General features: G+C 39.8%; 1 protein-coding gene and 1 long non-coding RNA gene across 3 annotated transcripts in view; one reads left to right on the forward strand and one right to left on the reverse strand.

Moving 5' to 3' along the window:
* Positions 1 to 13,825, reverse strand: part of fam222a (family with sequence similarity 222 member A) — a 77,294-nt gene extending 63,469 nt beyond the window's left edge. For both annotated transcript variants that reach the window (XM_038290031.1, XM_038290032.1), the window contains exon 1: positions 13,378 to 13,825. The gene's annotated coding sequence lies outside the window, so the exon portion shown is untranslated. The remainder of the gene's footprint in view (positions 1 to 13,377) is intronic.
* Positions 9,107 to 16,343, forward strand: LOC119786571. Its single transcript, XR_005281203.1, has 3 exons — positions 9,107 to 9,165; positions 9,290 to 9,335; positions 16,129 to 16,343. It is a non-coding gene; the product is annotated as an uncharacterized LOC119786571 (long non-coding RNA).
* The last annotated feature ends 7,003 nt before the right edge of the window (positions 16,344 to 23,346 follow it).

A 23,346-nucleotide genomic window follows, 5' to 3' on the forward strand; every position in this document is an offset into this window, starting at 1 on the left:
CTCCTTTAAGCAAGAAAGGAAGTAATTCTTGAACTAAACAGTTGAAAAAATAAGTAATCAAGACACCTCCATAATATTTTAAATGTTTGTCTGGCAGATTCTTTGGTAATGAGCTAGAACTTATTCCTGCATGATTAAAAGTAAAAGTGACGCTAACTGCACAACCTACTTTCCTATAAATAGAGAAATCAATTATGTGTAGCTCAAAGCACTGAAATTTCATCCTTCCAAAATCATTAAATCCTTAAGTATGAGAAGAAACCTGATGCCATGAGTTATGTCAAAATAATGGTGAAGGTAACATACCAGAACCATTGTGTCCACACCTTTCAGTCCACAATACAAGCAATATTCAGTTCTGGAGACGATCAAAAGTGGGACTTTTTAACTTTAGAGAAATTGATCCTCAAATTAATGTTTTCATATTATTTCTTGCATTTGAAGTTTTAAATAAACAAATGTCTAAAATCTAGTTTAATGAAATTTTTAGTGTTTTATCTTCAGTTCCATCTTCCTTTCAATCCCTATTAACAAATGGCAGCTCTGACAGAGAGCTTACTAGAACACAAGTTTAAGATACTTAACTGGAAATACCAAACCATTTTGTCAGCTCCAGTAAACAGGATCCATCAAATTTTGCCCGCAGTTCGAATTAATCTGCAGCTGTCTTTGTGCCTGGGAGGCCCTCAGTTATCAAGTGGTTTAATAGTTCTTAAGAGATCCATAAAGAGGCTTAGGAATGATTGTAACATGTTTAGAGGGGGGAATTTTAATCTCACCCATGTTTGCTAAAAGTATTTCCTCAGTTTAGAAAAAACCCATTAAATAGAGCATGACAGTGGGCCCACTCAGGGTCTAAATATCCGGCTAAGGGAAGTTTGTTACTTGTCATTTTCCTCCCTTTTCTCCCTTCAAATCTGTCTAATACCTTTGCTGCAATCAGATAAAGGCAAAAACTGCCAGCAAAAGTATCTTTAAAAATGCACAACAGAAGCTAATGACAGCCGAGAAGAAGATGACAGAGTGAGAAATATACAAGAGCTGCCGAGGAAGTAGGAGAAAAACACTAAACAGCTGCTTCCCCCCTTGTTCCCTTTGTTTTTCCCCAGGAGAGAGTCCCATGTGATCCGCCTGATCCTAGTTTGAGGCTGACAGAGGGGACCGCAGCTCTGCTCATCTCCCCACTCACATGGCTTCGTGCCCCTCTGCCGCCCGCCTCAGCATCACTCCGCTGCCAGGAGGAGAAAGATGGAGGGGAGAGAGGAGCGGGGAGGGGGTGGGCTACATCAAGGAGAGTCTCTCCCAGTGGGTTCTCGTCAGTTCCAGGCCATTGCACCTTGCTCGCTGGGACTTTGTTTACACACATGTGCACACACAGCCATACAGAGGCAGATGACTATTAATGGATACGATAATGGGTTGTGTTCTTTGTCTTTTTCCCCCACACAGTCTGTTTTGTATTAAAGAACTGTTGTGACAACGTGACTGGCAGTTTGAGGCGTCGCAGAGCTTATTAAGGTGGCACAGGAGCAGATAATCAAAAGCCCACGATACGGTTGATGTGGTCAGTGGTAATGTGCAGCCAAAAGGCTTGACATACTTCCTCGGTCTTTGGGGATGAGCAGAGAACGGCAGGCTGCCCTTGTGCGTTCAGTCTCTACAGATGTTGCCTTGGAGAGCCGCTGACTAGTTGGCTGCCGTGACAGCTGGACAGCTGTTCTTAGACGCAGCCATAGAAGCATGCCGCAAAAAAAATAAAAATAAAATTGTGAGTGTGAATGTGTGTGTGCGCATGTTTATTTTATTCGTCTGAAGTTCCCAGGACGTGCAAAGCTGTCAATTTTACCATTGGTGCATGAGTTGGGATGAGGGAAGATGGCACCAAACAGGATTTGAAAAGAGAGCACAGATGGGCAAAAAAATCAGACACGGCTGATGCTCTTTAAAGGGATAGTTTCTTTTAGATGCTTTTCTGTAAAGTTATCTGTAATAATTACCTTACCTGGAGTAGAGTAGTTGCCAAATCCCAATACCTGTAGCAAAGGTTCATGGGTTTTTTTTGTCAAAACTTGCAATAGCTAAGCTCATCACTGGAGTAACAGTCACAACCTGTAACGGTACCAGGTGGCTTGGCCAGCCAGGCTTGATTTATGGTACGTACATCAGTCTAGTTTAATAGGTTATAACTGAATAAGTAAAACAGAGTGGGAGATGGCCCCATAATGCAACAGAGCTTTTCTGTAACTATAACAGTCAAGATTACGGTCACAATGTTTTAATAACGCTTTTTACTATGTACCGTAAGAGCTGTATTGATTGCTTAAATCTCAACAACTGGCTGCTCTAAGAGCTTTTCTTAAAAAAAAAAAAAAAAAAAGTCACATTAGTTGTCTGATTGGTTCAAAACTGTCTGGACTTTGAAATCAGGCTCTACCACACTAACTGGTAGCTTTCTGCCCAGTTGTGTCCTGTGACAACAGCACAGTGCAGGATCCATCAAGCTGGGTGTAGCTCAAAAGCTAAGTGAGTGCAGATAGAGCTCCACCTGGGTTTGGCCCTGCAAACCAAAAACCAACTGGTTTCAGAATGCCACTGGTGCCACTTTCGGTTTAAAAGATCTTAACAGGTAGTCTGATGGGGGGGGGGGGGGCTTTTTCAGCTAGTAATGTGGTTGGAATACATTTTTGAAATCTTGACGCCATAGGACATTCTTCTACTTTTCCAGGACTTGCAGTTTAACTCCCAATCAACTGATCTGATCCAGCTGCCATCGTCTGCTAGCATACTTTGCATAGCATTAGCACAGACAATAGGAATCTTTAAAAACGTTGACCACTTGTTTAAGGTGGCTCTGCCTCCTGAGGGACTACAGGTGTACATTGGCACTAGTTACAATCTTGCATTTTTAATAAATATGCATTTCCCCTTTATAAATAAATAAGCACAAATACTTAACATCAGGTTAACACATAAAATCCACCACAGGGTTTTATTCTATAAGTAAAAACCTATTGAGTTTGAGTTATTTTAGACTGCTATATTTAGCTAATATATAGGCCCACATCTGCCTCACAATGTTCTTTTCAGCAATGTGACTGTGACACGGGATCTTTCTTCTACAGGTGAGCATGTGAGGGTTATGTAAAGAAATCAAACACCAGGATCTACTTTTGCTTGAATCTGTGTTATGTTTACATATTGTAAAGATATTATCTACCTCTTTAAAGAAATTAATCTAAAATAGAGATGTACTAATCATTACTGCCGGCATCAAATTCCAATTTTGCTTAAAACGGATAAAAGTCCTGCTGGCTCTAGCAATAAAAATCCAACAAAAAGTGAAGGAATTACATGTGCTGAATATATATTTCCTTAAACTTTTATTGATTCCTGATAGATTTAGAAAAGTACATAAAAATGCATATTGTTGGTTGATGTGTTAAGTAACCCAAATAGTTGAAGTTCTTATTTTTATGCATTTAAAGAACAGGAAAAAAAAATCTGTGTTTGACTCAATGATGTTGCATAAATGTGTTAATTTTACCTCTGGCTGATTCTTTGATGTATTTCTTTGTAATAAAAATCTATGCAGGACTGCAAAGGAGCAGTCCAGAATAGAGCCGAGTTCACCAGTTTGAGTAATAAGGCAAAGAGAGGCTGAAAACCAGCCGAAATGTTGAAAACACTCCACAGCATTAAACACCTGCTGAATAAACAAATCATGAGTCTAACAGCCTGGAGTGATGCCAGTCACTCGTGCCAAAACTCAAATGTGTCCTAAGCGAGCAGAGCCTATTCATTATGCCACAAAAGGTCAGCAATTTGTTCAACTCAATAAAAATGTTAATAAACCTAAGAGCTTGCAAGAAGCTACCCTCACAGGCCTCTGGTCGACTATCAAAAATACATGAATATGTGGCTGCGAGTATTTGCTCCTGCATCTGAGTGCAATGCTGTCCCTGTAGCATTACACAGGTCAAAGGTTGCAGAGCTGCAGCGATCTAACTGGAAATGGAGCTTGGCCTTGTCATAATCCTGGTCAAACTCCACCAACAGAGCGGATATAAACACACAAGCATCAATCTGCAGCTGGCATAAGTCAGTAGAGTGAGTTGATAAGTACCACATCTCCGGCTCAAACTCCCATCAACCCCTGCTACAAAAAACATGCTGCTGTGTTATAATTATTTATGAAATCTTTTGCTGGAAAAAAAGATGATTGCTATGGATGAGAGCCTGGAAGTTGGTGGGGGTGGGTCATTGCTAAGCAACCAGTCATTATCCTCCAGAGTGGAACGAGGTGACTGGCCATCCGTCTAAACTTTGGCGGCTCGCTTGGCCTCTGCAAGCAGCTTCTGCTGCCTCCTCCCTTCTTACTCAGCCATTCTCTCTCCCTCTTCCTCGCTCCCTTCAGCCGTCTCCCCGTCCGAATACAAACAGAGATAAAGAACGCTGCAATCGCTCTTGACACACAAATAGGTTAACACAATAAAGCCGGCTTTGCTTGGCTCACTCGAGGGAGGAAAGCAATTCCAGCAGCAGGCAGGAGGTAATAAAACAGGGCTATGAGTGTGTGTGCAAGTGTGCACGTGTGTGTGTGTTCATACGTGTCCTCATGTCAACATTTCTATGTTTTTTTGTGTGAGTGGAAGCAGGCACACAGAAGCTCCTTGCCCTGGAGGCCTAATATCCCATGGATTTTCAACCCTATCCCGATATAAACAATAACATAGGAGAAAATGACGGAAATTCCAAGGTACTCTTCCATTTAGAAAGAGGAATTGGTGCTTTTATATTAACAATTTATCTGACCTGCTGGAGCCTTATGCATACATATAAATATATCCCTATGGGTCATATGCCTGCTCTCTTGTAAATGGTCTCCAGCATGGTTGAAATTCATTAAAAGAATGAGTTTTATCTGTGCATGCCTTGGCTTACTTTCCCTCATGCAGCTGCCAGGCCTGGCAATAAATGATAAAAATCTCCAGAGTTTTATTAAATCGTCCCACATTCACAACAAAATCGGGCGAGGGGGGAAAAAATTATATATATGGCGAGATGGTTTCTGCAATTACAGCTCTGGACTAGACAACATTGTTTTCTCCAGTCAGTGGAAATTTCATTACCGTACAGCATTGGCCGCAGAATTGGGTAATAGCCTGTTTTTGTCACAGACACAAACCGTCGGCAGGAGGTGTGACACCCCATAAGCGTTATCCATTTGTAACAAAATGCCCGTTGCGGTTTGATGCTGATCAGCATTATGTGCCCTGTTACTCAGCATTATGGAGGACCGGAGAAAAAAAGGCGACGGTCAGTGCATGGTTCCTAAAAAGCCTGTGGTGTAATAAAAAGCATCGAACCTTGATACATCCATGCGGCAGGCGTCTTTTCCTAAGGCGCTGAATATGGAGCTGGTCAATAATTACAGAAAGGGTTGGTGCCTGTGCCTGCAGGAGGTCTGAAATGCTGAGAAATACAAATTAATGTTTCACATTTCAATTCAGTAGTTTTCTGCACATCTCCCAGCAGGAAACGAAAAAAAAAAAATCTAATTCTGCACAGCTAAAGAAATCTACCTTTTCAACAAAACAAGGGCTAGTGGTTGCTAACGGAGCTCTTATTGTGCAAACATTGATGAAGAGACAAGTGAAACCAGACATGAGCTGAGAGATTGGCTTCTGCAAAAGTTAGACGGTTGTCATGATTGTCTCTGACGAGTTACCAGCTGGTGCACAACTCAAAAGAACAATCATTTTCTCATAAGTGAACAAACATTTTTTGTCTGGATGATGTAACTGCTCAGTGTCAGTCTGTGATTCACCAAATGGTGCCTTCATTTACTACCTGGATGGATGACTCTCAAAGGAAAAAAAATGATAAAAAGTATGAAAATATTAAGTTGTTTAGAAGATGCCCTTTTTTTAACATAATCATCCAATCCCAAAACAGTAACAGCAGTTAAAATCCTGGAGCTAGTTTGAAGCATTCATTTATTAAGGCCACCAAATAAAGTAAAAAGCACATGTCCTAAATGTGGTCAGAAAAGCAGTGGGATTTTTTTTATATGGTCTCATGCTGCTCTCATGCTGCCAAATAGAGATGGTTAAGATCTACATGTTCCACTGGTTTAATGAGATAGAAACAGAAGGGTTAATGAATAGTGTATACATGCAATGTTCACTTTTTTTTTTCGATGTCAGGGGGCCATATTGGTTGGTAAGCTCGGGGCTGTTTGGCAAATCCCAAACTTTTTGAGGTCAGGGTATTGACTTCGGGGAGGATCTTGTTGGATTTCTGACAGGAAACTTTGAAAATAAAATTTCCGGGTAAATGGAACGCACCATATGTCCGATAGTGTTTCAGAAATCGTATTTATGGATAAAGCTTGAACAGGGAAGAGCACAGAGCTATGGAGCACATTGACTGACTTATGATGGATGACAGACAGCTTTGTTATTCCTGTGCTAACCCAATGTCAATTTAAAGGCCATTATTGAGATATTGTTTTCTGTTTAAATCATGCAGATAAAAAACAACAGTTTTTTTTTCTTTATCATGGCACTCAATGTTTTAAACATCTGGACTTGATGTCATGGCCTACAGATAAAGCACCTCTCTTGCCTGAGCATCCAGCAATGGGTTGGTGCTGTGGTAGCTCCAGTTTATCCACAAGAAAAGACAATGGACCAAGCCAAGTACTGATGGCAAAAACATTATGGCTTTTAAACCACCATGAAGCTAATAACTGTGATAAAGAAACAGTAAAGTTAAAGCGTAAATGTCCATCACTTCCCTTTCTTTTACACATGTCTGTCCTTCAACCAGGTAATCAGGCAGCAGAGATGTAAAATGGTGGCCAAAGTCGACAGGGAATAAATTACCAAAGCATGAGGAGAAAACATCTTATCAGGCTGATATATTTCCTGCTTCTGCAGAACGCTACAAAGCCCAAGGGAGCGCAGTCAACCAAAATGCAGAGAGATGGAGATTAGCATGATGTGCAGTTCCTTGTTCCATTAAAGTTTGATCTTCCTCAATAGCCGAGGAGAATCAGATATCTCCCATTCAAGATTAAAGTACGCCAGTAGAGAGGGGGGAAGATTAATCAGAGGCCTGTGTGAGATAAAAACAGCCTCGCTTCTGGCATGGAAAACAGTAGCAATAAAGAGTTCAGCTGATAATGTGAAACATGGCGAGCAACAATAGCAAATCAAACAGCATGTGCGGGCCTCCAAAAAACAAATCAAAGCACAGACTACCACCATAGTGCAGCGGCTGGAGGAGTACAGCAGGGGCTGATCTGATTGCAGCCCAGACCTTCATTTTATTACTGGTTAAGGTTGAAGAGGGCAAGCTGTGGATTTTTTCCCATGTTGCTCTGTCGCCAGCCTCTCATTCCCTCTCCTCCTCTTCTCCTTGAGATCAATGGTGCTGGGGTGATTTCACAGCAGCCTGCATTGTCACCCAGAACAAATCAATGTGACCATGAGGAAGGCAAGAGCGGCATTGTTTTTAAGGGGAGCAAATTCGCTGTTGGAGAGCTTGTCAGATTTGCTTTATTCTCTCTTCCCCCAACAAAGTCTTTGGAAGAAGCTAGCACAGCCTCACTTTTTCAGGCTGAGTTATGGAACAAACTGTAAACTGCAAGGCGCTCATGCTAGTGCACTCATTAAACACATAAAAAACACCTTCACGGTTACTGTTGTATTTCATATCTGTGAGAGCAACTTCAAGGAAGGAAAATGGACAAGCTGGCTGTAACCTTTTCAAATAAAGGACTATATATTAACCTCGGAGCATGGAGAGATGTTACTTCCACTCATGCGAGGAGGAGGAATGCTGCAGTCCATCAGGTCCTAACTGACTGCAGATAACCTTGAGGATTAGACAATTGTCTTGTGAGTAGAGTTTTGGTCAGGTCATCCCTGAACAGCGCTTGAAACAACAGCAAATCAGAGACCCGATGGGCACAACATTAGAGATAATATGGGTGAAGGAAAGTCATAGGCAAAGTTTACTGACATTTAAAGTAGGGTGCGTTTATAAAATATTATCCCAAGTTTTGAAAATCTGACAGAGCATTGTTCAATCCATCATCTGTAAATGGAAACAATATGGCCCACTGCAAACCTTACAAGACATGTCTGTGAAACATCAAGTGACAGGCCGGAAAAGCAGAGCCAATAAAGTAGCCAAGTAGCCAATACGTCTGCATTTGTGATTGAAAAAAAGACCAAGTCAGCAGGAGTACATGCAATCAAATCATACTGTGTGATTATCTAATGTACAAAAAAAACTGATATGAATATTTAAATCTTAATGCCAAGGGATTGATTTCTAAAACAAGAAAGCTATATTGTGTTTGAGTCCCTATGATGTTTTAAAGTTGTGGGATGAAAAGGAAAGAGCATTAGATTGAGCATTAGCCTTCAACCTTTTTAAATAATTATGATATTTACCTAATATTGTGGTAGAATTGTGTTGGTCTTCATTAAACATCGCTGATAAAACACTGAAACCTGCAAAAAAGCCTTAAGCAAAATTTGTTTCAGTGTTTCATGCTGCATGAGAAACCTGAAACATCCCTCTGTAACCTGTAGCTAAATTCAGGACCAGAAGATATTTTCGATAAATGAAAGCAGCATATCTGAGTAAAGATCAGTCATTTAGAACTAAAATACTCACACAGAGAAGTTCTGAACTGAAGAGCAAATATGCAAACAGAACTGTGCTCATCTAATTCTGTTTCATGGATCGTATCTAGAGACTGAACATCATTTTTACCTGTGTTCAGTCATGTTTACTCTGCAAAGGTGTCTTTTCTTCTCAGTGGGAACCAACATGTAATGTTTCTGTTTCATGATTTCTCTTTTCATGCTCCGTCGACACATCCCAGATACTAATGTTCAGGGGTATCACATCAAGCAAAATTGAAATGCACAAAAAGTGCATGTCTCTTTTGTTTGGCTGCACATAAAAAAAAAAAAGACTGCTGTAGACTTTTTATGTGAAACGTTTTGATCAGGTGGCTAATGAGACAGTGTTGACATTGCTTTGTGAGAAACTGTTTGTTCTTTTGAGTGTCCGTTTATATTTTACAGGAAGGAAACATTCTGCTTTCTATGAAATCAGCTTGCATAAGAACAAACACATGTTGTGGTTAGTCAGAGAAGAAATAATATTTCCCAAATAAAATACACATTTCTACCAGTACATCTGACAAGTAAAATAAAATACATTTGTTTTCTCTGCTTGTTTTCTTTCTTGCATGCAACCAAAAAAGAGAATGGACTGATCTGGATTCAAACCCAGGACCTACTTGCTGTGAGGTAACACTGCAAACAACTGCTCAAATGTGAAGCATACCGTAAGTGCACAAATGAAACGGTTTACACAAAAATTGACGTGTTGGGCCAGAAAAAAGGTAGGCCTTAAAAAACACACATTTTCTCCCTCTCTCTCTCTCTCTCTCTTACATCTGCATCAACTATTTCAAACATCTTAAGTGCCAAAATGAGTTTTACTGCCTCTGGGAAGGTGTTGAGACAATCAAACCATGCAGGGATTAAAAAAGATTAATACACAGCACAGGAAATTAAACTTCAGCAACTTTAACAATATTCATGAGAGCAGCTCACTTATTCCCATCAGGCAGGCACTTTTAATAAGCAAAGAATACGGTAAGGAGCCCAAAAGCTATCAATCAATCAAGGCGATATGCAATTTGAGTTGAGAGAATTGATAAAATGCCAGGGTTCTCTTAGCTTATTGCTTTTTGTTAATGCATTGCATAAAATAAATACGTCTCAACCTTCCAGCTGTTAGTAAGTTCCATGAGAACAACAGATTAGACTTAATTGAAGTAATTTAAGTGTTCACAATTCAGAAGGGGAATGTTATAGTTCTCATATTAATTTAGACAAGTACGCTAAAAATTGCTTTTGTTTTAACCAGAGGTGTCATCGGAAATTTTTAAGGGGTTTGGCAATAACATCAAAGCATCACAAGGCATAAACTAAATTTTGCTTTAGGTCAAGTTACCAATTTTCAACTTTCTACCCTGTTTTATGTAAAATGGTAGTATTTATTCCATTCCTGGTTCAATTTCTTGCATTATTTATATACTTAAAGGTATAGTGGAGGATTTTTGTGAATTTCTGAACAGACTCACCCTCTCCACTTAAAAAAAAAAAATGCACATGCACAACCCTGTATCCGGCAATGCCTATTAAAAGCGTGCAAGAACATGCACAAGCCCATTTCTCCGTGTGCAGGCTCTGTTTAACTGAAACACCACAGGTAAGTGAAAATGGGAACGAGAACATAGGACGGCTTTACGTACACATATCACCAGAATGTTTGACATTTAGGAGCACCATTTATTTTGATGATCTACCCGGAAAAAGAAAATCCTCGACTTTACCTTTGAACAACTCTCTGTCATATAAGTGGTCCATCTATAATTAATTTAATTAGATATCACTGTGCAAGGAATTGTGTTAAATGTAATTTGTCTCTATGTTTGATTATTATCATGATTTTGAGCAAATTTTGAGTATGACCCCCTGTTTGACCTGTAAACCCACCATTTACTTAAGCAATGTCTCGTTTTTACTGTAGTTAAATATTTCAATAACTTATCACTGTAATTAAAACTGATCAGATCTATTTGTGAAAATTAAATATTAGTTACCATTTCCATTACTATCTGGATGTTTGCTGTCTGACCTACCTGCTTAGGACATATGCTAACTCAAAGCAACATTTATTGGAAATCATAAAACCAGATTATTTGATATGGATTGTATGTAGAGTATGGTCAATAAAGTAAAATGACTGGTTGTCAAAGTAGTACAAAACAACCCCCTAATAGGTGCAAACCTATGTCTGGTCCGAGAACCAAACCTACTGTAACAGATTAACCATATCTGGTACGAATCAGAACCCCTACAGTATAAGGCTACGTTCACACTGCAGGCCTTAATGCTCAATTCCGATTTTTTTGTGAAATCGGATTTTTTTGCGTGTCCGTTCACACTTCCAAGTATATGCGACTTGTATGTGATCTACTGTGTGAACTGAATGCGTCCAACCGAAGTGTCCCGCATGCGCACTCGAGGACGCGATGACGTCACACGTAGCAAGCGTCCTCAGTGTTTGCGGAAGTAAACATGACTCGTAATACCGCAGCGTATATTGCGTTCTTTAAGTTCTTCTCCAATAGGAGCAGGCACATTACGAACGAAATCTTTTTAAGAAGATCAAAAAGAAAGACCCTCCCCCGGTTCCGGTAAGACCCTTCGAGTTTGGTCTGAATCGAGCTTTCTAAATATGAATTAAGTCAGCAACCTCACTTTCTCTCCATTGACTGCTCTCTGTGTTATCTTCCGCCATGGTTGTTAGTTTTTCCCGCCTCCGCTTAGTAGGACGCAGATTAGTAACGTTTAGTAATATTTGTCAAGTATCAATGACGTGTAGGTCGGATGAATGCGACCTGGCCGTACAGACACAGGTCGCATTTGAAAAGATCAGATACGTATCGGATTCAGGACCACATATCCAAGTGGCCTGGGTCGCATTTGAAAAAATCCGATCTGTGCCGTTCAGACTGTCATAAAAAGATCAGATACAGGTCACATATGGGCAAAAAAATCGGAATTGGGTCACTTCAGGCTGCGGTGTGAACGTAGCCTAAATGACAACAACTTGAAAAAAAAAAAAAAGTAAAGAAACGAAAAGAAGAATGTATGTATAACATTTACTGGGGGAATAAATGATGTAAGTAAGGGTGGAGAGTGTCCCCTCCCACCCCCCAAAAACACCCTGACCGTGCCCTTAGTTTCTACTACCAGAAATATGAACCTTTTCATAAGGTGAATACAGTTAGCTATAAAGGGAGGGAAGCCTTGGGAAGATGAAGGTCCAAAAAAAGATCTAATAGTATAACAATGCAAAAATAATCTAACAATAAGTAAAAAAGTATTTACCCTTAATTTTAGTAGGTTAGTGGGATGATTTGCCAATGGAATGAGTATTTTTACTCATAAATAAGATAATTAGATAATATGCACTTGTAATAAGACAATGCAGTCGTTTCTTCTTATTTTAAATGTAAATGGTCTTGTTCCATTGACAAAGTGTCTCACTTACCTCCTCAATTCAAGACAAAATGCAGTTATTTTAAGAAAATGACTCTTTTAGATTTCCATTTTTTGCATTGAAGTCAAAAGAAAGAAAACCAACTCCAAACTCTAGAGAAGAGAGGTAACTCAGTGACTCACATATTGAACCCAGGCTCCCCATTCCATTTCTCCCCTTGCTTTTGTCCAACCATCATGTTGAGTTAAGGCAAGCATTATGCTGGGAGACTATTTGTTTAGGTGAGGAGCAGCCACAGAGCTAATATGAGTACAATTTGCTCAGCAGGTCATAGGCGCGGAGTGGAGGAAGTAAATGAGGCAGCTCTGTCCCCCCGGGTGCAGCTCCTGTCTCATACATCACTGGATGTTTTATTCAATACAGGCAGGAAGGACTGGATGGCAGGTGCCCTGACTGTGGGGGCGCCGGCCGGCCCTGCTGCTGGGAGGGGGGGGGGGAGCATGACAGGAGCCAGCGAGAGGAAGATCAATTTGGAAGGATGCTTGTACAGTCTAATGATAAAACACACTTGCTGCAGCTTTTTTCTCTCCCTCTTCTTCTTCAACTGCACAGTCAGCATAATGGGAAGCTCGTCTCTTTGCAGCGTGAGCAATGAGGCTAAATATCGCAAAGCAACCTCAGCATCCCGGCAAAGCTCAAAGTTCAAAGTCTGACTTTTATTAACTCGTATTTATATTCCAGGGAAGGTGTGAATTTTTGATGCACCTATAATAACCAGTCTGTGCAGAGGAGGCAGCTGTGGAAATGGACACTTTCTCTCTTTGCAAGACCTCGGAGCATTGGGGGAAAAGTTTTACACACAGATCTGGGTCCGTTTCACGATCAAACCCAGTCACATGAGATATAATAGAAATGAAAGATGTCTGATTTCACCCAGCTCTACAGCAGTGACGCACGGAGGCGTCCACACAGATGAAAAATTCGCACCTTTTGCTCCGAGCCGCAATCTGTCTCTGTGCGCCACCGGTGCCTGCGGCGCACTGCCCCTCCACACCGCGCTTAATTGCTACCCATACTTAAAAAAAGGCCCGCTATTACAACATCAAAGCAGTTCCTAAAGCTATTCGTCGCTCTCTAACAACCTGGCGTTTATTATCTACGCAAGAAAACAAAGGCTTTAAATCCGATGCGTTGCTTTAAGGATAATCCCGGAGCAAGGGGAAATAAAAACACATTTAAAAAGAAAGAAACTGCAAAAAATTATATACCTACCATAAAGTGTTCCTGATTGCAGACTAGAGCTCCATGCAATTTCTAAGCAATCTGCCTCATTCTTCTTTGGGCCAAATTAAAAAGGATTCATTCCGCTTCCTCCAGATATCCAAGCTGCTGCAAATATTCAATGCTGATCAAGTTTATCCCAGACTTCCGGGGGTATGCAGTAATGACAGATTCCACTCTTTCTCCTTGAGCACGCAAAGTTAATAAGATTCGCCTCTATTTTCTCTCGTTTATCTGCTCAGTGGACGCTCAGAGCGCAGGTCGGTGGAGTCTCAACGGGAGGATTGCGCACCAAGAAGCGCACCTCTTTTTTAGCGATTAGCCTTTGAAAGAAAGGTGAGGGGAACCGTTAGATCTTTTCTGGGCTTTAATTATAGGTATACTTCCAGAGGATAAAATAAAAAATAAATAAACTGGACTCTTTCGTGCAGAATCCTAGAAATCCGTCTCCTTCGTAAGAGCAATTTTATGTAAAGTAAAAACGTAAATGTTTGGGGATATTATTTGGGCTTTTTGTGTCGATATACCCTGAAAGCAATCCAGGCAGGGCCAAATCAGCAGCCTGAAATATCCTAACTGATGAGAAAATCCCTGCGACCAGGCTCTGCTCCGTCCGTCACTTTCTCCGAGGGGGTCGGCTGCCTTCTCTCTCAGATGCTTTTCCTCCGGATTCAGACGCAGGTTTCCAAATGCGATCCTGGAGAAAACCTCGGTGAGAAAAAAAAAATATATATATTCAGCCTTTCTTTGGTGTTTAAACCAAATGTAGAAAGTGCTCCGACTGAATAAAGAGCTAGCTGCTGGAGGCAGCTCCGGGGACGCGGTCCTGCCCTTCTGCCGAGCCGCCGAGACTGACAATAACCCGGAACGCTGCAGACTGTCAGGCTGCTCAGACCGCCCACCGACCAATCACAGAGCTCAGGGAATAGACACATTCCCACGGGTTGGCCAATCACCGCTAATTGAGGACTGTTACCATAGAGATGATCCGGCGTCTTAGCGTCTGAAACCACGTTGTTTATATACGCGGAAGATAACAAAAAAGAGAATGATTTGATATAAATTGCAGTGGCAGGTTTGAGATTGAGATCTTGGATCGCAAGACTGGCCCGCTGTGCGGCTGGTCTAATAAAAAATACAATATACACAAATATAAATAAGACCATGATGAAAGGGGACTGAGATAAGAGGATATCTTAAGTCTAACTTTAGATGAGTTTCTAAGAGTTTTATCTGGGATTAATCCTTTGAACATGTTTTCAGCATTATTCTGACCTTGTATCTAAATAAAGACAATGTTGAAAATAAAAGAAGTTGCACGAATCTGTGTGTCTAAGGCTTTGTTGGCGCACTTTAAGCTTTTGTTCTGGTTAAATTCATACAATATTTATTTTCAAAGTTCAGTTTTCCATGCAGGCTATTCCCCATAAGAATTTGGATTCTTTACCTAAAGCCACCAGTGGTGTCAAAAGTACACACATTTGTTACTTAAGTCCAAGTATAGATACTGCAGTTTAAAAACAGGTTGAAGTTGAAGTATCAACTTTACCTCTTTACTCAAGTAAAAGTGAAAAAGCATGTGCTCCAAAAACTATTTAAAGTATAAAAGTATAAAGTAAAACAGGCAGATGTCACTATATGAATTGAAAGCTCAATTTTATGACTATTTTGAAAAATTCTTTGAGATAGGGCCAAGGATGAGGGAGGTCTTGTTGGTCTCTGTCTCCATCTCCTGATACACTCTCGTCTGTGTCCGACCTTTCAGACATTTCAACATCTTTATCTGAATCCGACATTGTAGCATGGCATAGACATGCCAATGATCTGCATTGGATGGCGCACAAGACGTGAAATAAATATTTATAAACATTAAACCGAAGCCAAGAGTAGCGAGTAACATTTGTTTTAAAAATGTAAGTGTCATGTGGTCTAGGTGCCGGTCTGTGTATTCTTTCTCTCTCTCCTTTGCAGGGCTGGATGGGCAGGTGTGTTCCATCAGAACTAATTACCAGCTTTCATAAGGAGCTGAAACCAGTAGGAGGGCGTCAGAAGGGTAGACATTAATGTTAGTTTTGGTATAACAGAAATAAAGGGTATAATTAAACAAAAAGCAAAAGAGAGGTGGCAAACGTTATGGAATGAAGAAAAGAAAGGAAGGTGGCTTTATAAAATACAAAAGAGAATTGGACCAATGAGAAGATCAGAAAGGAACAGGAGAGAAGAGATTATTATTTCTCGACTTAGAATAGGACACACTGGATTGAACAGATCGTTATTTTTGATAGGGAAACATCAGACAGGGAAATGTGACTGTGGGGAAGATGAGACTGTGGAACATGTCATTTTAAATTGTAGTAAATATTCGATACAGAGAAACAGGTTAATAAGGAAACTTAGTGACATGAAAATGAAACTTGACATTGTAGATTTATTGCAGAAAGAATCAGGAAGCAGAGGATATCGGGTTATATTTGAATTTTTGAAACAGATTAGGTTGTATAATAGGATATAGTTTTTTTTTTTTTTTTTTTTTTTTCTCTGCCATGTAGTCCACACTCCATACCAGTTGGTGGCGGTAATGCTCACCTAACGTTTTTTGCCAACCGCCAATAAAACTCAATAAGAAGAAGAAGAAGGAGGGCGTCAGTTTGTTTACGCTTCAGCGTGGTACAGACCTATTCCTTGAAAACGCTATTTTCTGTGAGACCTTATCGTAACCTCGTCCTTGTGATTTCCTTCCAGAAAGCCATCTAGTTAAAGACCTGGAAACCCACACCTGGGATCAGAATCTGAGAGACACCTGGAAAGTTCTCACACCAGAGAAGAACCCCGGATCCATCTGTCAGCCCTCCTGTCTGCGCTCGCCTGCCTGTCCACCCTCCAACAAACCAACACAGAGAGAGAATATGGATCTGCACCAACAACCCGTACCACTGAACAGCACTTCTTCCCCAAGACCAAGCCCAAGCTGCCACCTCAGTGAGTTCACCATCCAAACCATATTCTCACAAATCCCAAAGCTCAGTTTTTTCAACATCCTCCCTATCTTTCCCAGCAGAGCTCACCAGACCCCCAATCAGCTGAAATCCAATCTTGTTAATTTCCATTTTTTCAATAAAGTTTTTCTCATACCAACTGTCTCTGTTTTTGCGCCTATTCAGAGTCACACATTCAAAATATGACAGTAAGGAATACTTCAATACTTGACACCTGAAAGCCACAATTTGCAAAGAGGTTGAATTATCACATTTGTAAGAAATATAACATTTACATAAAATCCACAGAATTATATATACATAATTGCACACTGAAAATGGTTATCAGTCATTTAAGAAAATATTAGCTAAAAGTGACATGGCATCATCCAGATGGCTCTAAAGAACTGATGAAAAGGCAAAACAGAAACCGGTCAGAAAAACTGCTCACAGCAACACAGAAGAATTTGCAGGACTTTTCAACAAGTTCTGGTTCATTTCTATGTATAAAAACAATCAGTTGCATTTCCATATTTCTAGATCAAGCTGTGTTGTTCAATCTTTTTCAAATAAGCTGGTATCTCACATGACCAATTTACAGAGATCTTTGCCCTGGATGCAGCCGTTCCTGGTTTGAGTCCCGAACTGTTGACCTTTGCTTCATGTCCCAACCTTACTTTTAGCTCACTTTTAAATAAAGGCCAAAAGTGTCACATTTTTTTTTAAGTTGTGTTTGCTTTTCCAGAATCTCCCATTAAAATGCTGCTAAAGAATATACTTTGATAAAACATTCACATTTATGTTAAGACATTTGCAAAGGATTTTTGAGATATGAACTTAAAGAACATCTTGCTGATATTAAAACATGATGGTGGCCGAATTATGGTCACCTTTCTTCACATGAGACTTATTTCCTTTTTGCATTGAAGTAACCTAATCACCCAACAGCTATGCCTGCAGTTTTTGTGTGTGCTTTTAAAGGTGAGGATATGCTTGACAGTGATGCAAAATTACCTACGGTAAGTGGAGATTACAATCAACAGAGTTAATTGAAAACAAAACAGGAAAATAAGCTACAGGTGGTATGGTACACGGAGAACAGGAAATGCAGCACTAGCAAAAGCAAGATTGATGGAAGAATGGATTAATGGACTAAGGACTGCCACCGGAGAGCTTATACACAGAGAGAAAGATAGAGAAGGTATGGGAGGACAAATGTGAGCAATCAGGTGAAGATTTAGAACAGCTGAGACTGATGAAGGCAGAGGGAGCTGAGGGAAGGAGAATAGTAAGCACACAAATGCTAAACAGAGAAATCCAAAAGACAAAAGAATGAGCTAAAATGGAAACAATCACAGCATAAGCAACAGGCAAATTAAGAAAATGGACATAAAAGAAACCAGAAAATACAATCACCCAAGTATCAAAACAGATTTTTTTTTTGAGTCAGTGTGCGTCCAAGGATACATCTAAACTACTACATCTATGATCCGTAATGTGTGTCATTTTAGATTCACTGTTTCTGTTTTATGACTATTGTCTTTTCTTTTTATAACTCAAGACCAATTTCCTGCAAACCATAATGGATAAAGATAAATATAATATGCTTTTCAATAGTTTTGCTTCCTTTTGGGGCGCATCTTTACCAGATTCAAAAATTGATCTTGAAATCATTAATTTTAATGCAGAGTTTATTTTAATATTAATAAATATTCTACTTTTGTTGCAAGTTAGATTTGAATTTGGCTAGATCAGTCTAATGTATTAATATGCTTTAACCAAATCCACATCATCTGGCTGCATGTTTAGGCTTGCTGTCATGTCGGAAGGCAAACCTCCATCCCAGCCTAAAATCTTTTTCAGCCTTTCTCTTCAGGATTTCCTGGCTCCATCTGAAATCCGTTCAACACTGAACAACAAGGTGCAGCGTGTTTATTATTTATTGATTTTTATTTTTCATTTTTGAGCACGCATGTCAGACAAAATGTTGCATTTTTGTGCCATTTGAACAGAAACTTTCTTCTAAGTGGTTCTGTGTGTCCTCCCTCAGTCTCCAAGCTGCAAAACCTCTGTGGTTCCTTATCATGAGCTTGTTAGCTACATTTTCCCTGTCATTGCTCATTGTCCTGCTGCCAGTTTAGGATGTTTCACATATATTTTGTAGGTTTGCAATTGTGCCATAACCTGTGGTACCTCATACAGTGCTGATCGTTATCCACATACCTTCTCCAACAAACCAGTTCATCATGGAACAGTTATATCCATACTAAGATTGAATTTCACACGTGTGGACTGTTATTAAGATATATATTATAAAACATATATTTTACCTTGACAGCAATTGAGAGTAAAGCACCCTGAAAGTGTATTTGTGCCAACTTTTTAGATATTATATATTAAAAATGTATCAACCTTTCTCTTCACAATTATGTAAAGCTGTGTTGTAGTCTCTTACATATTATCTAAACGAAATAGTTGAAATTTTTAATTGTAATGTGGCAAAATGTGAAAACATTCTGCAGGAATGAATGTTTCTGTATACTACTATATAAGGAACCAAAAAGCCTGCAAAGTGAGCAGTGCACCTTGACCGTGACTCCTTGTTGTTCTTCCTCCTGGTGACTGTGGCCTTTGCACACAGACCCTGGGACTCACAAAGCCAGTACAAGCAATCACACATCATGGACTCTCATAATAAGCTGACTCTGGGAAGTGGGTGATGCAGCACTCAGCTTATGCCAGTGCTGATAAGAGCCTGAAAGTATTACCTCGGTCTGGCAGTGCGCTCCAAGAAATCCATCCTGAGCCAGGTCATCAATTCTGCCCTATCTGATTGCTCACCAATCCCTGGCAGCTTCATGTCGGTGTCCTGGCTCCTGCCTTTGAGTTTTCTCTATGACTTGCACTTTCCTCCTGGTTCTTTCACAAAAAGAAACACCCACATGCTCTGTGCACACATGAGTCTTTTATGAGGTCTTGGACCCAGAAGAGAAATTGTACAAATCTGCTTTTAAGAGAGGGAAAATTTCCCAAACCATCGATCACCTGGCTCAGTCGATCCCTAAATGTATTTTCTGAAATTACTCTTCCTGCACATCATGCTTTAAAGACTATGGAGATCAACTACATCACCTGCACTGCATGGCTGCAGAGTCGATCAAACAGATGAACAAGTAATTGAAAAATTCTAAAGCATAGCTGTGCCATGCGCCGCCGAGGCAGCGACGCACGTTAAATAGGCCGTTTGATTAGCTGATAAGCAGATGACTCAACAAACATTCAAAGCATGTTTGCTGTGGTTTGATTAGAGCACGCCCAATACGCAGAAGATTGGACTCAAATAAGCTGTGAAAACACTCAGCTGTTCCAATCCCCAAGGCAGCATGAGGGCACATAAAAACACTGAATTATTTATGGGAGAGACTAGTGAAATATCACAGTGGATAATTTTCTGTGGGCTATATTAAATGTAGTCCTTAGAATAATATGTGTGGGTTTCTGCATTTCCCAGAAATCCTTCCCAAAGACAGACTTTAGAGCCTGAAGATTGGAAATAAAAATCTTATTTAGATATTTTTTGTCTCGCCAGGAGACCCATGACTGTTTTACTAAAACAAAAAGTCTCATTTACATACTAATTGAAACTACTTCTATCTCTGTAAATATGATCAAAGGATCTTCACTTTGTCTCAGCTTTAGACATTAGCTCTGGCTGAAAATGAAAAGTCTCAATTAACGAAAGCATTGCAGCCTCATTAAAAAAAGAGAGTTCAAGGTATCAGGAAATTTAGGTTCAGCCTCAGCAAAAAAAAAGAAAATCACTGCATCTCTTTGAACAGAGCATCTCATAAATAAAAGCTCCAGCCATGAACATTAGTGTCTGTATAAGAGCTGAAAGCCTTATGCTGTTACAGTTTATTCCTGAAAGTGAACTCAGTTTAATTGAGCAAAGTTCAGGACTCCACAAGCAGCAAAGCAACAGAGAGAGAGGGTGGGGAAATCGATGGCAACAGAGGCATGGAAAAAAGAGATAGCATTGATTTATTTGCCATTGATTCACGAGGATCGCTGCTTTGTGCCCTGTGGGTGAAACGCACGCTGTCTGCCAACTGATGGGGATGAATCTGAAAAGGTGTCAAGTGGTTAGAGGACACAGAGGTGGAGGATGAGATCGGTGGGGACCATATGAGGATGGCAGGGAAGGAACACAGCAGGGTGAGCCATAAAAAAGACAAGAGGGATCAACTGGGATCAGAGGGGAAATGAAAACTTTACGGAGAACATATCATCTTGTTAACTACTCATACCTCTTTATTAAGGTTTTATTTTCTATTTTCCAACAAACGACTACAAACTGCAGTTTGTCATTCCATATATCAGACAAGGTAAAAGGAGTTAAATTGTTCAAGATATCTCAGGTTCATAGAATCTCAAAGCGAATGATTCAACTCCAAGCATACGAAGACATGGCTGTCCATCTTAAGTGACAGGTTAGGCAGGGAGAACATTAATCAGAGAACCAGCCAAGAGGTCCATTTCAACTATGGAGAGGTTAGAAAAAAAACCTGCTCACTTAGACATCATTAGGACAAATGCACATCACAAAATTGGCCTTCATTAAAGAAGAAAAGTAGAAAACAATTGTTCAAAAAGTTATTGGACCTCTTGTTTTTTTCTTGTTTTTTTTTTAAAGCAATATAGTGGAGAAACTGAGTTTGTGGGTGCAATTGCTCATATTGGATGATAAATGGTGATGCTGTTGTTTACTCCGTTGTCCTAAATCAAGGAGGTCCTTAGTAGCCTTGATCAAACCCAGTAGACTTGGGATCGGTTTGAACAATACCCAACCTCTCACTCAGTAACCACCGAAAGAGGTATCAACTCTATCACTGTTATGAAGAATGAATGAATCAAATAGCGAAGACAAAGTCCACACCAAACTGAAAATTAATTTCACTCTTTATTTTTAACAGACTCTGTCTGAATAAGGTTGAACAAAACTTAATGAATGCAGCCACAAAAACAACAGAATGTGTTCTGATGAGGCTACTTTGACAGATATCTTGTAAAAATAACATTAAGTTGGCTTGCAAACATTTGCAATATCCTAACATGAATTAGTGTCTTTTCATTAGCTACAGTATAAGAAGAAAACCAGCCTTATTAACAGAACTGAAGAGTTACTAAAATCAGTCTAGCCTAAATGTAATGTATCCAGTATGGCATGATCTTGATGTGTGTCAGTCTGTTTTTTTTTTATATTTAATCTTTATTTATATTAGTAGTCTAATTGGGTTCTCATTTTCAGCATAGACCTGTGCAGATGTGAGAGCTCTACTTCCTTTTCAGGATCTCTGCTATAGAGCGGTGAATCTAATACAGGTTGCACAGCTGGGAATCATTACTAATCTGCAGCAGTGTTTATAAGGAGGGGCTGGATGGTCACCCTTTGTCTGGTTGCTAGTAAGTCTTCTGAAGTTTCCAGTGCCTTAGAACCTTTCTAATTAAAATCTAGTGTTTGTTAAAAATGTTACAACTTTAGCTGACCTTGCCTGTTGTTTAAACCTCCAGACTTAAACAATCTTCTTGCTCCTGGATAGCTTCCGCATGTCCATCTGGGACAGTTTGGTACTAGAGGTTCCTTCACCCTCGATCGTCCTCAGTAGCTCCTTAATTTAGCTTCAGCTTTTGCCCGCTGGACACCCATCCTTTGAATAGATGCAGGAGTCCACACTAGGAGATCCAACCAATCCCTTCTGCCCTGTAGAGTAAAGGTGAGACTTAAAAACTTCTCTAACTCATTCAGCTTGACCTCTACCTCATTTGAATCTCAACTAACTGCTCCTCTCTTTTCCAAGGCATAATAAATATTTTGCCATTTGATCTCTGTCCTCCAGATACTTTGGTTTCTGCATGTGGGTCAAAAGCCTGACTAAAAGTATGTCAGTTAAAGGCGTTTCACAAAGTGAATTGACTTTTTAGTGGTGTAGGCTATACAAATTGTTATGCTGCAAATTACGTGTTGCACTAATCTGATTTCCTTGAGCATTTTCTTATGCTTTCTTACAATTTTCTTTAACTTTGACCAGTTTTATTAAACTAAACTAACCCTACATTACCCCCCCCCCCCAAAACCACACACACACACACCAACAAACACACACACTTTTGTGCTGCTATGTGTTTAATCTGTGCTAAGCTCTTATTAATGTGGAAATTGTACATGACGGGGGACTTTTTCCAAGTGTGAATATGACTCTTAACACTCCCTGGACTGAGTAGCAGAGATTGCAACATCAGGACATCTTTAGTTGATTTGGTCTAAAGTTAAATATTTGTGCAATAGTAGTTTTTTTTTTTTTTAGATCTTTCTGTTGCAATTGCTAATCAGAGCAGACATCTTTTACAATATTTAAGTTTCAGCAATTGGCATGTAGATGTTTCATAATGCACTTTAACCTGAAAACCACATGTTGATGAGGAGAGGTGAAACCAGGGCAGAGATCAGAGGCCTCAGAGAGCCACATATCTAGAGGTGCAAGTGTTACATCAAAAACTTGGTATTTTTACAACCTTTCTATGGCTCATCTAAGGCTGCTTGCAACTTCACATTTATAAGCAAAAATATGAGGCTCATACTGCAATCCCCTGCCTTTGTGGCAACCTTCAAACGCTTGTTTCACAGGCTGAAAAAAAAGTGAATTTTTTTTACATTATTGTAAAATGGAATTCATCTTTTGTTACAGTCTGATAATTGTGGTCGACTTTGAATGATGCTTATTGCCCCTGAACAGTAAAATATGTTGCTGAGCAGCAGTAAGACTTTTAGATTTGAGGTGAAGTTAAAATTTAACTGAAACTCAATTTTTGTTAAAAGGTTGTTTTCTTGTTCTGTGGTGTTTTGGTTCAACCCTGAAAAGCTTCTGGGTTCCCTGTGTGTGACCGCTCAGATTTCATGAGAACCTACCTTACATATACACAGGAA

Source organism: Cyprinodon tularosa, unplaced genomic scaffold, assembly GCF_016077235.1.
Source record: "Cyprinodon tularosa strain WSP-4 unplaced genomic scaffold, ASM1607723v1 ctg275, whole genome shotgun sequence".
NCBI classification, from domain to species: Eukaryota; Metazoa; Chordata; class Actinopteri; order Cyprinodontiformes; family Cyprinodontidae; genus Cyprinodon; species Cyprinodon tularosa.